At 51.0% G+C, this 14,067-nt stretch overlaps 1 protein-coding gene across 1 annotated transcript in view; it reads left to right on the forward strand.

Annotated features, from left to right (window-relative positions):
* The first annotated feature begins 10,766 nt into the window (after positions 1-10,766).
* SEMA6B (semaphorin 6B) overlaps positions 10,767-14,067 on the forward strand; it is a 292,947-nt gene continuing 289,646 nt past the window's right edge. Inside the window, exon 1 of the mRNA XM_086947060.1 lies at positions 10,767-11,227. The gene's annotated coding sequence lies outside the window, so the exon portion shown is untranslated. The remainder of the gene's footprint in view (positions 11,228-14,067) is intronic.

The raw sequence follows: 14,067 nt of genomic DNA on the forward strand, positions 1-14,067 counted from the left end.
TCCGCTAAGGCAGATGAGCGACCCCCTACTGCTTTAGAACAGTGGGCGAAGTATTAACATAAAATGATAACTCTCAGTTATTATCTTTTTATGTTTGTGCTGCTTTGCGGGCTGGTGGGGCTGCGCTGCTCTCGGAGCCGGGCAGGGGAGGAGTGGTTTATCCACTCCTAAGTGCGCAATGACTGTTTGGGCGGCCCTCTCAGGCCGTCCAAACCAGTCAAGCGCACTTTCTCCGTTCTCCATGCAGCCTGCATTACAGCCTGCATGGAGAACAAGCCCAGACCCCCATTCCCTGGTGGGGCGTCGAACCAGGACGCTCAAAATCAATTGCAGCGTTGTTATTGGTCAGGGGAGCCTGGGTGTCTACCTATCACAACGCTGATTTGCAAAAGGTCTTGGGCGTGCAAAATAGGTTGCTGCATTTTCAATAGCTATTGATCAATTCGAGCAGGAAACATTTTTTTTGCTAAAAGCTGCAAATGATGCATCTGAGGATGGATTATGTGGCAAATGTGGAAAATCTATAATTACACGGAAAACACTGCAGGTGCAGAACCACATAATTCCAGTGGCCCTGGACACAGGCGAGGTTTGCAGCAAGGCAGCAGCTCTCTTGGGGTCCTCACTTCAAGTGCAGCAGCAGGAAAGAGAGGGACCACGTGCCAACGGGTCCCTCGCAGGCCTTCTCTTTCCAGGGAAGCTTAGAAAGCCCGGCCCTGTGCACCAATGGAACTCACCTCCAGACCTCCTCCTCTCTAGAAGACGGAGATCAGCAAACTCCACCTCTGATCTGGAACATTTCAGACTCCAAGGTCACTCCAGAGAAACCAAACACCCCACCTAGGTCCCTCCCAAAATCCAGGTGCCACAAAAGGGAGGTCAGTTCAGAGCAGGAGTCACTCCTCCTCCTCTGTCCCTCCAGAGCGCCTCGAAAGCTTCAAGTGAGGCAAAAGAGAGGTCAGTCCAGAGCGGCAGTCACTCCTCCTCCTCTGTCCCTCCAGAGCGGCTCCTGAGCCCCCTGCGAGGCCAAGGAGAGGTCAGTCCAGAGCGGCAGTCACTCCTCCTCTGTCGCTCCAGAGCGGCTCCAGAGCCACATGTGAGGCAAAGGAGAGGTCAGTCCAAAGTAGCAGTCACTCCTCCTCCTCTGTCCCTTCAGAGCGGCTCCTGAGCCCCCTGCGAGGCAAAGGAGAGGTCAGTCCAGAGCGGCAGTCACTCCTCCTCCTCTGTCCCTCCGGAGCTGCTCCAGCTCTTCAGGTGAGCCGAAGGAGAGGTCAGTCCAGAGTGGCAGTCACTCCTCCTCCCCTGTCCCTCTGGAACGGCTCCAGAGCTTCAGTGGAGGCAAAGGAGAGGTCAGTCCAGAGCGACAGTCACTCCTCCTCCGCTGTCCCTCCGGAGCTGCTCCAGCTCTTCAGGTGAGCCGAAGGAGAGGTCAGTCCAGAGCAGCTGTCACTCCTCCTCCTCTGTCCCTCCGGAGCGCCTTGAGAGCTTCAGGTAAGGCGAAGGAGAAGTCAGTCTGGAGCAGAAGTCACTCCTGCTCCACCTCTGTCCCTCCGGAGTCTGTCCAGAGTGACAAGTGAAGTGAAGGAGAGGTCAGTCCAGAGCAGCAGTCACTCCCCCTCCAGAGCGGTTCCAGAGCGTCAGGTGAGGCGAAGGAGAGGTCAGTACGGAACGGCAGTCACTCCTTCTCCGTCCCTCCATTTTGTGAGAGTAAAATAGTGCTAAAAGCAACAGAAGATGAAAAGTAGCAGACAGCAGCCGCTCGCGCTCGCTAAATTCATTGTTCCTGTGCCCCTGCTGGAGAAATTACTCACAATTACGTGAATGGGTGTAATTGCGTATATTTCAGTCATTTTGCCTCAAAAGAGTAATTCGAAATTACCAAAATTACTCCAATTACTTTTGCTTGATTAAAATTTCACTGAGGCTTAATTATAGCTGACAGACTGATGGTGTATTGCATCTCTCCAACTCTAGAGAAGGCCTTATTCGCATTAAATGGAATATGTCTGTCTGGAAATGTACCTTGTTGTATTGCGGGCTGGATAGTGTTACAGTATATCTGAGAAAGTGCACCTTACCACCTCCAGGAGTAAACCTTGACCACCTACCACTGGATGGTTAAGAATACAAAGGGCGCCTTGGATGCCGCTTGCAGTAAATGGTGTCCTATGTCCTTGGGGTGTTGGGAAATACAACAGTACCCATCCTGGTGCTGCCCATGTGCCCACAAACTGGACACAAAGTGTGGCACCGGACATTTGTACTCTCACCAAGCTTCTCCTGCTCCGGACCCCGTGGATCATCCACGGGGTCCAAAGCAGGAGGAGCTAGGTGCTGAGCGGGTGCTGGGCGTTGCGGGTGGTGTGCCATAGTCGCCCCCCACCCCCCTCCCGAGACCCATGGGGCGTGGATCTTTCTGAACACAAAATACACAGGTTCCTCTGAGTAGAGATAATTCGCACAACTTGTGGTTTGTGTTGTTTTCTTGCACTTTTTAACACATAGAGCAATTTTTTAACTTTCACGTCCTCTGGTTAGGGTGGGCCTTAGCGCGCCCATACCGCCGAGGTACACGCTACACGGTCCTGACGAATGCCCATGTAATTCGTACACTTAAGGGCAGAAACATGTTGACCCCACTTTAAGTGGAAACTCCCATCATAATTTGTGGTAGTTCCCACACATATCATTTAACTATGTCTAAACTGACCAGTAAATAAAATCTTTTTGGTTGGTACAGTTTCAGACATTTTTAACATCACTTTTCACATCCCTGTCACAAAACCCAGCTCCGCAGTAATCTGGCGTTGTAGCACACCAGGGAGGCATTCGGCTTCTCCTGGTGGGCCCGATGATGAAGCATGTCACCAACCAGGTTGGTGAGTGAGGGCTTCCAATGAATCCCTTGAAGGTTTCCACTGTGTCCTTGAGAGGGTACTTCTTTACAGTCTTTGCCTCTGTGCTGGAACGGAGTTGCTGCACTACTTCTCTTGGACCCCCTCGGCTGCTGTTCGCAAGGTTGGCCAGGACACTCTGATACAAAGACTCTATGAAGCCGACATAGAGAGAACTGCTCTTGATTGGATCACTTTCTACCTCCGCAACAGAACTAATGTCATCCATACCCCGCCTTTCTCGTCCAAACCATACTCCACAAAAGCAGGGATCCCTTAAGGCTCTATCATCTCGCCCATGCTTTCCAACATCTACATGAAGTTGTTACCGGCACTGATCAATCAATTTCACCTCGCCTGCTATAACTATGCAGGTTACACACAAGTGCTCCTTAAACTGGAAAGCCCCAAAGACATTGGACACTCACAAATTTTTAGTTGTCTCAGAGCTGTGGATCAGTAGATGACGGGGAGCCATCTCAAATTGAATGCTTCCAATATGGAAATACTCATATGTGGTGATTGGAAACATTATGACCCACTCGTCGCCGGACCTGATGATCTGGGATCACTACCTAAAGTATCGAAGGAAGTAAGAAACCTCGGAATGACCATGGACACCAAGTTATCGATGAATGCCCAAGTGGACAAACTAGCAAGATCAAGTGTTGTCACTTAAAATCTTCCCACACAAGGTCCAGGCTACCATGTCTTTTGTTCTGTTCAAACTCGTTTACGCCAATAGCCTCTACCACGGATCACCTTTAACAACTATGGAAAGACTACAATAGATTCAAAACTCTGCTGCCAGACTACTCCTACGTATAAGAGAGAAGCCCACATCTCAACGGCCTTGAGGGCCCTGCATTGGTTACCGGTTGCCAGAAGATCCACATTCAAGCTGCTTTGTTTCACCCACAAAGCGATACATGGAATGGGACCGCTCTTCATCAGGACTAAAATCACCAAATACATTCAACAAAGTATTCTCCACCCTAGAGTGGCACCTCACCTCAAAATCCCAAGATTCAGGAAAAAAATGGGTGACACATCCTTCTCTGTTTAAGCAGTCAAACTTTGGCACTCTTTACCCCTCAACATAAGATCCAAGGTTAACTATCTAATCTTCAGAAGACTACTCAAGAATTGTCTCTTTCCCACATAAGCACCATACGCAAACAGAAACATATAGCATATCCCTCTGTGTGTAAGCATTAATTTACACTATAGATATGTACCTATATATGTGTATTGCTTTGTATGAATGTGAATAACAAATATGTTTTTAAATATATACATCTTCATTAGTTCTGCTTAACAAATGTACACATTACTATTGGTTTTATTATTCTATGTTTAACATGTATATATGTGACTGCATCTTTATTTGATTTCTCATCACTTTGTTTTCTTCATGTTAAAGTGCCGGAGTAATCGAAGTGCTGGTTAACCTCTCGAACTACTTGAAGCCCGGCACCAATGTTTACTTTTCTGTTTACAGGTATCATCGCTGAGGATCTGCCTCTTTCCTCAGCAGACTTTCGAAAAGTGTGATAGTGCAACAAAAGATAAGACATTCTTCCAACTAGTCACACTAGCCACACGTACCAACGACCGGAACCACGTCTCAAGATTCCCTAAAGAATGAGAGAAAATGGCCGTGCGTGCTACTAGCAATATTCACCCCGATTCCTGCCGTTGTAATAACGACGCTCCTTATAGTGTATTCTGATCACATTGCCATGCCAAGCCCTGACCACGAGACAATGATAAATGACGCAGACCTGTTTTTCCAAGGTGAACAAGTCGAGATTGAAGAAGTTGGGGAATCAGGACAAATGATGGAGCAGGATAGCCGCGAAAGAGTAAATTGGGAACATTATGCAGAGAACAAATATGTTCAAATTGTAAATTTCTACACAGAAGCGATGAATGTATCCAATCGTTATGTTTGCACACATCTACCAACATCTGCTGATGAACAAGCTAGATACAATCAGGTAGATGCATCAAGCATTTTTGCGAGCGCAAACGGTGCAAATCGCAAAAATCGGCCATTTGCGCCCGCAAAAATGGCATTTGAGATGCATCAAGGGTTCATGCACTCGCAATTTAAGAATTCGCAAATAATTGCGAGTTCTCAAATTGCGATTGCATTTAAGGAATTGCAATGTGCGATTCCTTAAATGCAATGCATGAACCATTCCTAGATTGTGAATTCGCAATCTGGGGCCGCTATTTACCGCAAAGTCAAACTACGTGGTAAATAGCAAAAACTTAGAAAAATGCACTTTAGTGCATTTTTCTAAGTTGTATGTTACACACACACACATGTCCTTGGGATATGTGTGTGCGCAACACCAGTGAACATTACCATTTCAGGGGTGCAACAGGGTGTCCTTTGAACACCCTGGCACCCTAGAAATTGGAGCACATTTGCGATTAGCTAATTGCTAATCGCAAATAAGGAATGACTCCCCATTCATTCCCATGGGCCTTTAGGCCCATAGGAATGAATGGGAAAGCCATTCCTTATTTGCGAGTAGCAATTAGCTAATCGCAAATTGGGAATCAGTAGGAATCGCAAATAATATTGCGATTCCTACATGCATCCCGTTTTGCGAGTCTTTTATAGCGAATCCTTAAAATTCACTATTAAGGACTCGCAAAACATGACTTTGATGAATCTGGGGAAATGTTCTGACACTGGGAAAAGCGGTTGCATGTGCTTTGTTCAGAGACATGCTAACAGAGCAATATAACGTGTCTGCAGAAATAGGAAAAAGGAAAAAGATAATGGGAGACTTCATTGAGCAGGCTCAGAGTAAAGATGAAGGGGTAGAGGGTTAAGGTAGGGTTCATGTAAGCAGTGTCAGGTAAACGAAGAAGAAGGGCTGCAGAATTGTACACACGTATTAACTCACTTTGCCAGAACATGAAGCTTGATAAGGGTGACCAGTCACTTATAGACCAGCTTAAGAAAAGTAAAGGAAGGAAAATGGGTGATGACCCCTTCCAGGGAACATGGTCCGTTCCAGGGGATAAGAGGGCGGAGGACCTGGCTATCCCCGGTCTTAGGGTACTAAACACAAAAAGAGCACCGTGGTGTAATAGAAACACCGGCAATAATACCCTAATATCGACGGGTGGAGGAAAAGACAAGAAAGTGCAGAGGTCACGTATTAACATTGGCACCAGCAACTGCTCCTGCCATGCTAATATTGAGGGTTTGAAACAAGGGATGTCACAACTTTCGCCTTGGGTGGTAGGATATAAAGGGGTGTTCTTTGTATGTGGATAACACGCATTCTTTTTCCAGCCAGAGGGATGGTATGGTAGACGCTACCTATCCCTTCTGATACCCCAGATGACCCATGTTGTCCAGTTGTCACTCATAAGTCTGAAGGCAAGGGTAAGGGGCCCTTTCTAGAGAACTGCGCCGTGGGTGGACCACATGCTAACAGCATTCAGCTTTACGATACCACCCGTGGGACAAATTTACAATCCTGTCAGAATATACCAACTGGCAAATCTGATTGAAGACTTAGCAGACTCCATAGCAGCAGCCCCAGGCAACATCACAGAAGACCATTCTGCTATGAGAGGATTGGCAATACAAAACAGAATTGTGTTAGACACCATCCTTGCCAAAGAAGGAGGAGTCTGTCAGGTCATCCACCAATCTTGCTGTGCATTCATACCCGATAACAGGTACAACATACACCACGGGGTAGACAACATACACAAGGTGCGGAAAGAGGCAAAGGGAATACACACAGGTGAACTGTGGGGTTCTATTGGAAACTGGTTCCGGGGATGGGGTTCCTGGCTACTAGAAGTCCTAATAATAGGAGTAGAGGGACTCCTCACCTTATGTGTACTGATAAAAGTATGCCCACTTGTCTCAATGCAATGATAAACACCTGATGCAACAGAAATAATAATTCATTGGGTTATGAGACTCATGGCATGGTGAACAGATTATACCTGAAGGGATTGCAGGATGAACAAGACAACGAAAACAGAAATGTAAAACATTTCTGAATATGCCATGATCATCGTTTATCAAAAGGGCGGGACTGTGGAAGCTAAGTTTGAATGATACAGGTTGCATTCATGTTATATAGGTTGACATTGTGATAATTCAAGGATGATGGGAATTATATACAAATGTATATTAATTGCTTGATCTCATACGACAGTCCTAATAAGAGTTTGCACTTTGCTTTTAGTAAACTGCCTGTAATGCGACACTTTGCAAGGCTTGCACAAAGAGTACATTTCTATGTTATTGCATTCTGCCTGCTTGCCTTGGCGACAGGCCCTCTAGGCCCCAAAATTGTATTCAGCCACATAAGCTGATGCGCACCATTGTGATTGTATTTGTGCGTAAGTGTAATAGTTAACTGTCTGGCTTTAGATACAGGGGACTTGTCACGTACACACACATAGGGTGGTCCCCAATCTATTCTTGTGTAATGATGTACTGAAAGTTTCTGAGCACAAAATGTTTCTTCACCATCTGCTGGGACATGAGGACCTGTTACTTACGACAAATTATAATGAAATTGTGTGGTTTGCAATTATAAATGCTTGTGTTTTACTTCTGCTATTCGAGAATTCAGCACCCAAAACGGATGCTCCTGTGCACGTTAATAAATGTTCTTTATTGCACTGAGGTGGTTGTGATGGAGTCTGATTTTGGGTCTTAGAGGTTTTTTCTTTTCTACACCTTTCAAGCCAACTAACAAACTTACATCTCCACCACTCAAACTAATTTCATATTTCCCAATATTAATTCTCCACTAAGTAGTGTGCTACCCTCCGAAAAGCGCTTCGACACCTCATCAGGGGTGGCAAGCACTATATAAATATAATTGCAAATCCTTCCCTCTTCTATCCTTCGGGCTATCGTTTTCATTCCAAATAACACACTAACATGTCCACCCCTCAAATTAATTTCACGTGTCCCCTATGCTAATGCCCCACTAATCCTTTAAGAGCTTCTTCACGCGAACCCATTCTATACTCTGTAGAGGATGGATTCTTCCAAGCACCGAGGCATCATATATTCATACCAAGGGCAGATCCTCAAAAAATGCGCCTCGCCCTCGTTCGGTGCTGTTAATTGGAAAGGTGCATCATGGGAAGTTCTTCAGGGTCACTGCACCGAAAAGGCTCGTGACAGCAAAGCACCCACTTGGAGTCTCAGACAGGCAAAGCGCCAAGGGGGTGGCCAGTGGGGTAGCAAGGGGGGGGGAGTGAGGGAGAGCATGAATTTTTGGTGCTCTTACTTGCCATCTCGGGTGGCAATCGAAAGCCCCCCCCCCGATCCTCAATGCGTTTGCCGCATGGAGGCAAATGGAGAAAACTCGCCAGCACCCTCCCCAACTCTTCCATGCGGCTGCCGTGGGGCGGCAAACACAGGGACCGCCACAGCGGCCAAAGGGCCAGCTACGCCACTGGGGGTAGCCATCACATCTCCATGCCATCCCAGCATGCAAGCTGTTTAACAGACACATGCTCAGGCCCAGCCAGTGCTTAATTTGTACAAAAATAAGTGCTGGGCTCTCGTCAGGAGGCCACTGCAGCTTGCACCACCCATTGCCCCTCCGAGCGCTGCCAATGGCAAGCGCGAGTCTAAGGGAGCGCGCACTTAGGACCCGGTCCCCCGGGCCCGCCTCCCAGTCACGTAGGTAGGGGACGGTCGGCTCGCCCAATGAGCAGCCGGCCATCAAGTGCTTCCGGGTCAGGGGGAGTGACGCAAATCCGGTGAAGCAGGGGGCGGAGACCTTTGGCCTATTTAGGGTCAAGCGCACTTGGCCTCGACCTCTTTTCCCTCTGCTGCACCGGGACCGGCTGACCTCGCCTTATATGCTCCCCCCCCATTGCCTACCCTTAGTTCTTTGTTAACTCCCACCCACCCGTCCCGTAGTTCAGAGTTCTGAGGGGGCGTGTTGCGGTAAAAAGACCTGCGAACAGTGACATTGACTTACAGAATGGAGGGGAGTCCGCCTTGCGAACTACCGAGGCCAGCACTGAGGGGAGAGACGGGAAGCTCTCCCGGGAAAAGTGACCACCGGGTGGGGAGGCTAGGGCGACAGATTACGACCCTCCTGGGTCCCTGGGCAGCCTGGTGGTCGGGGGTGGGCCCCGGTAATGGCGGACAAGGATCAGAGGTGGGGGCCCACCGCTCAAGGGCGCAGGCGCGCTGCGCCTGCGTGGAAAACTCAGTTTTGAGGGGTGCAAGCCAGGAGGCCCCTTGGTGCTGGGGGGATAATAATCTTGCAAATCATGAAAGTCAATATTAAAAGTGTGTTGTAATTTTGAAGTATGAAGTTGATTTGCCTTGTCATGTTTATGAAATGTTGATATTAAACATGGCCGTTTTAAACCCACACAAATCTCTTTAGCTGATTTAACTGTGGGGTACTTTATGCTTGAAGAGGGAGGTGGGGCAATGCTGGGGGATCCGGGTCCAATGGCAGTACAAACACAGCTACAAACCATTTCACTTCTACAAGTGTGACAATTCAGACTATTCAAGGCACACAAAGCTATGAGAATGGCTTAGGTGGCAGGTATTAGTCACTGTAAAGGTACACTTAACTAATAAACAGCTATCTTTGTGCCCATACCTAAATTGGCCAAACAGCACCACCATGTGGCGGGCTGTCATAAGCCCCAGAGCTGGCAATTAGGTGCCGAGCACCAGAAACCACCAGCTTAAATTAAGCACTGGGCCCAGCCTGCTTTTGAAAATCAGCGCTGAGGTTTGGGCTGCGCCATATCTGCTGCGCGCACGCCCTTTTATAATGGTAAGTAAATCGATGCAATGCTTTGAGTCAATTTGCGCCACACACGTGCCCACACAGAAAGAGTTTAGCAAATCCCTGCCTAAGTGTCTCACAAGGGAAGGCACATGTTCCAAGTAACTCTCCACAGCCCTGCTTAGGAGGTCTTTATATATTGGTGTTGAATTGACTAGACATGGATAAACCCATTTTCAAGATGCAGACCGAACATGAGCGACCTCACGGCTCCCAGGGCATTATCACGCGTTAGGGGCCCCCTAAACTCTGTGGATATACTTAGGAAAAGGATTAATAAACACCTTTGTCCGAAAAAGCATTGGTGCAACAGCCTTTAGTTCTTAATAAGCATGTTGACCAATAAAGTATGTACGGTGATATTAAGGACAGTATCTGTTGTTTGTGAGACGGTAGTATGCTACGGACGAGTGTTGATGTCACTGCGATTATTATAGTTAGTGACAGTACTAAAATAAACTAAAGCAGCTAAATATATTCAACGACGTCAAATGCTCCTCAAGGCGCTTGAAAACGCAGCTACAATACAAGGAAAACTCAAAAATAACAATGTAACTTTTTGGCTGGGGCTTTAAGTTAGAATCCCAGCTTCACCTCTCTCAGCCCCAACATGTGATCCTGGGCAAATCACTCTGTCTCACAGGGCTACGGATACCTTCACAGACAAATATAGATCAGGACACGTGGAAACTGAACACCCCCGATTAAAATAATACGGCTAAATATGGCATTTACAGAGAAGTCATTGGCAGCTAAAACTGCAACTGTGGGGTCTGTGCATGTTGATATCTATCCCCCCATAAACCCCTCCCCCACACCCGTTGAGTCCGTCGATAATTTTATGTAGGAAATGATTGTAACTCGTTTGTGGGCGAGGAGAAACCTTACAGTTAATTAGCAGGTGACTAAACACCTGATTGCAGGCCGGATCCAGGCCGGGTCTTGCTGTCAGCCAGAGGGGGGCCGATCCCACATTTGAGGGGCGCTGCTGGTGCGGCATCAGATGCGATCCGTCAGTAAATAAGCCGATAGCAGGGTGTGAAGAGCCGCTCCGTGGCTCCGGGCCGGGTCTTGCCGGCAACCGCCAGGAGGCCGAGCCTGCACCGGAGGGGGCGCAGCCGGAGCGCAGGGCAGACACTGGCACCAGCGGGCTGAGGGCAGCCGGGATGGCAGCCGTGGGGCCCGAGCCCCGGGGGCCTCTGAGGGGCCTGGGCGATGGCACCTGAGGCCAGAAGAAGGGACCCTTGTCTTCACAGCAGCCCAGCTGTCCCCCAAGTGTCAGGGGCAGGGGGCAGCGGCTGTCGGGCTGAGCTCCCCCAGGGGGGGTCGGACCTGCCCTCCCATTGTTCCCCTGTCCACACCCACCCCCTCCGGACAGACTGCCAGCAGGGACAGGTGCAGGGTCCGCGCAGGAGCCGCGGAGGGTTCGCGGTCAGACCGGACTCTACTGCTGGACCGAGCGGGGGCGGCTCCCGGGACCAGGACACCCCGCTTCTGACCAAGGTAAGGCATGCGTACCCCGATCCCTGCATGTGCGCCGCCGACCCCTGTGCAGGCTGCGCGCGCCAGCGGAGACCCCCATCTCCAGCCCTATAGAATGTGTGTGCGCTACGAAGCCCTGGAGAGACTGTGTGCGCTGCAGGGACCCGAGGGTGCCAGACATCTAGGTGGGGTGTGCGCCACCAACGCCTGCGCAGCTGCGCACGCCAGAGGAACCCCGATCTCCGAGTGTGCTTCCACTATAGGAGGAGTGTGCGCTGCGAAGCCCTGTAGACGATTTGGGCGCTGTAGGGACACCGATCTCAGAGGGTGCCATTCATATAGGTGGTGTGTGCGCTACGAAGCCCGGTGAAGCTGTGTGCGCTGCAGGGACCCCGATCTCCGAGTGTGCCGCCCCTATAGAATGTGTGCGCGCTACGAAGCCCAGTATAGGTTGTGTGCGTTGCAGGGACGCGGATCTCCGAGGGTGCCTTCCCTACAGGAAGTGTGTGCTACGAAGCCCGCTGTGTGCGCTGCGGAGACCCTGATCCCTATAAGAGGTGCGTGCGCTACGAAGCCCTGGGAGGCTGTGTGCGGTGCAGGGACCCCGATCTCCGAGTGTGCCATCCCTGTAGGTGGTGTGTTCGCTACGAAGCCCTGTGAGGCTGCGTGCGCCACCAGGCACCCTTATCATCCGCCAGAGCTGCGCACCCCGACCCCCGCGTGTTCCTTCCCTACAGGAGCTGTGCGCCCGTACCCCGGTGCAGGCTGCTGAACCCCCAGGCTCCAGACCCCTAAATGTACCGTCCCTACAGGAGCCGTGAACCCCAACCCCTACAGAGGCTGCGTGAGCCTCCAGGCACCCGAGCACCGAGTGAGCCTACAGGAGCTGTGAACCCCGAAGCGCTGCACAGGCTGCGCGAGTCCACATTCATTCACTCCGTCTCCAAGGGTGTCACCCCCACAGGAGCTGCGGACCCCCACAGCCTGTAGACCCTTCTCTGCACCCCAGTCTCTCCTGTACCACCCCATCTCCAAGCGCCCTGACAGCCAGGCACCCCAAATTGAGCATGCACCCCAGAAACAACATGCATCCAAGAAGCAAGCGCCACCCCGACACATAACGCATCCCCGGGGAAAAGCGGGGACCCCACGTTTGCTCGGCGTGAATGCGCACCGCAGGCAGAACGTGCACCCCTAGTCTGAGCCCCCCCAGTCACACAGGTAGAACGCGCACCCTGGAATTGCAGCAAGTGAACAATATGCACCCAGGAAGCTCGCACCCACCCCTGCACCCCGGATACACACATGCACTGTACCCGTCCCCCCGCCGCCCACACCTGAAGCCCTGTATGAGCAGTCGCTCGCCTCATGCGGAGGGTCGGCTCAGATGGAGCACGCACTGTGTGGAGTGTGCACTCAGTGTGAGAGGGCGCGCCGTGCCGCCACAGTACACTCATACGACCCAGGTACAGCCACCTCGACCACTCATGCAGCTACAGTACAGGCACCTCATGCACTCCAGGTACTGTCACCCCGAGCAGTCGTGCAACCCAGGAACCGTCACCTTGTGCACTTGTGCAATCCAGGTACAGTCACCTCGTGCACTCATGCAGCTTCAGTACAGTCACCTCGTGCTCTCATGCAGCCACAGTACAGGCACCTCGGGCACTCATGCAGCTTCAGTACAGGCACCTCGGGCACTCCAGGTACTGTCACCTTGTGCACTTGTGCAATCCAGGTACAGGCACCTCATGCACTCGTGCAATCCAGGTACAGTCACCTCGGGCTCTCGTGCAATCCAGGTACAGTCACTTTGGGCACTCGTGCAATCCAGGTACAGGCGCCTCAAGCACTCGTGCAGCTCAGGTACATACACCTCAAGCACTCGTGCAACCCAGGTACAGGCACCTCAAGCACTCGTGCAACCCAGGTACAGGCACCTCAAGCACTCGTGCAACCCAGGTACAGGCACCTCCCAGGTACAGGCACCTCAAGCACTCGTGCAACCCAGGTACAGGTGCCTCAAGCACTCGTGCAACCCAGGTACAGGCACCTCAAGCACTCGTGCAACCCAGGTACAGGCACCTCAAGCACTCGAGCAACCCAGGTACAGGCGCCTCAAGCACTCGTGCAACCCAGGTACAGGTGCCTCAAGCACTCGTGCAACCTAGGTACAGGCGCCTCAAGCACTTGGGCAACCCAGGTACAGGCACCTCAAGCACTCGTGCAACCCAGGTACAGGTGCCTCAAGCATTCGTGCAACCCAGGTACAGGCGCCTCAAGCACTCGTGCAACCCAGGTACAGGTGCCTCAAGCACTCGTGCAACCCAGGTACAGGCACCTCAAGCACTCGTGCAACCCAGGTATAGGCACCTCAAGCACTCGTGCAACCCAGGTACAGGTGCCTCAAGCACTCGTGCAACCCAGGTACAGGCGCCTCAAGCACTCGTGCAACCCAGTTACAGGCGGCTCGTGTATTCGTGCAGCTCAGGTACAGGCATCTCAAGCACTCATGCAACCCAGGTAAAGGCATCTCAAGCACTTGTGCAACTCAGGTACAGGCGCCTCAAGCACTTGTGCAACCCAGGTACAGGCGCCTCAAGCACTCGTACAACCCAGGTACAGGCATCTCAAGCACTTGTGCAACTCAGGTACAGGCGCCTCAAGCTCTCGTGCAACCCAGGTACAGGCGCCTCAAGCACTCGTGCAACCCAGGTACTGGCGCCTCAAGCACTCGTACAACCCAGGTACAGGCGTCTCAAGCACTCGTGCTACCCAGGTACAGGCATCTCAAGCACTTGTGCAACCCAGGTACAGGCATCTCAGGCACTCGTGCAACTCAGGTACAGGCGCCTCAAGCA

This window comes from Lissotriton vulgaris, chromosome 12 (genome assembly GCF_964263255.1).
Source record: "Lissotriton vulgaris chromosome 12, aLisVul1.2, whole genome shotgun sequence".
NCBI lineage: Eukaryota > Metazoa > Chordata > Amphibia > Caudata > Salamandridae > Lissotriton > Lissotriton vulgaris.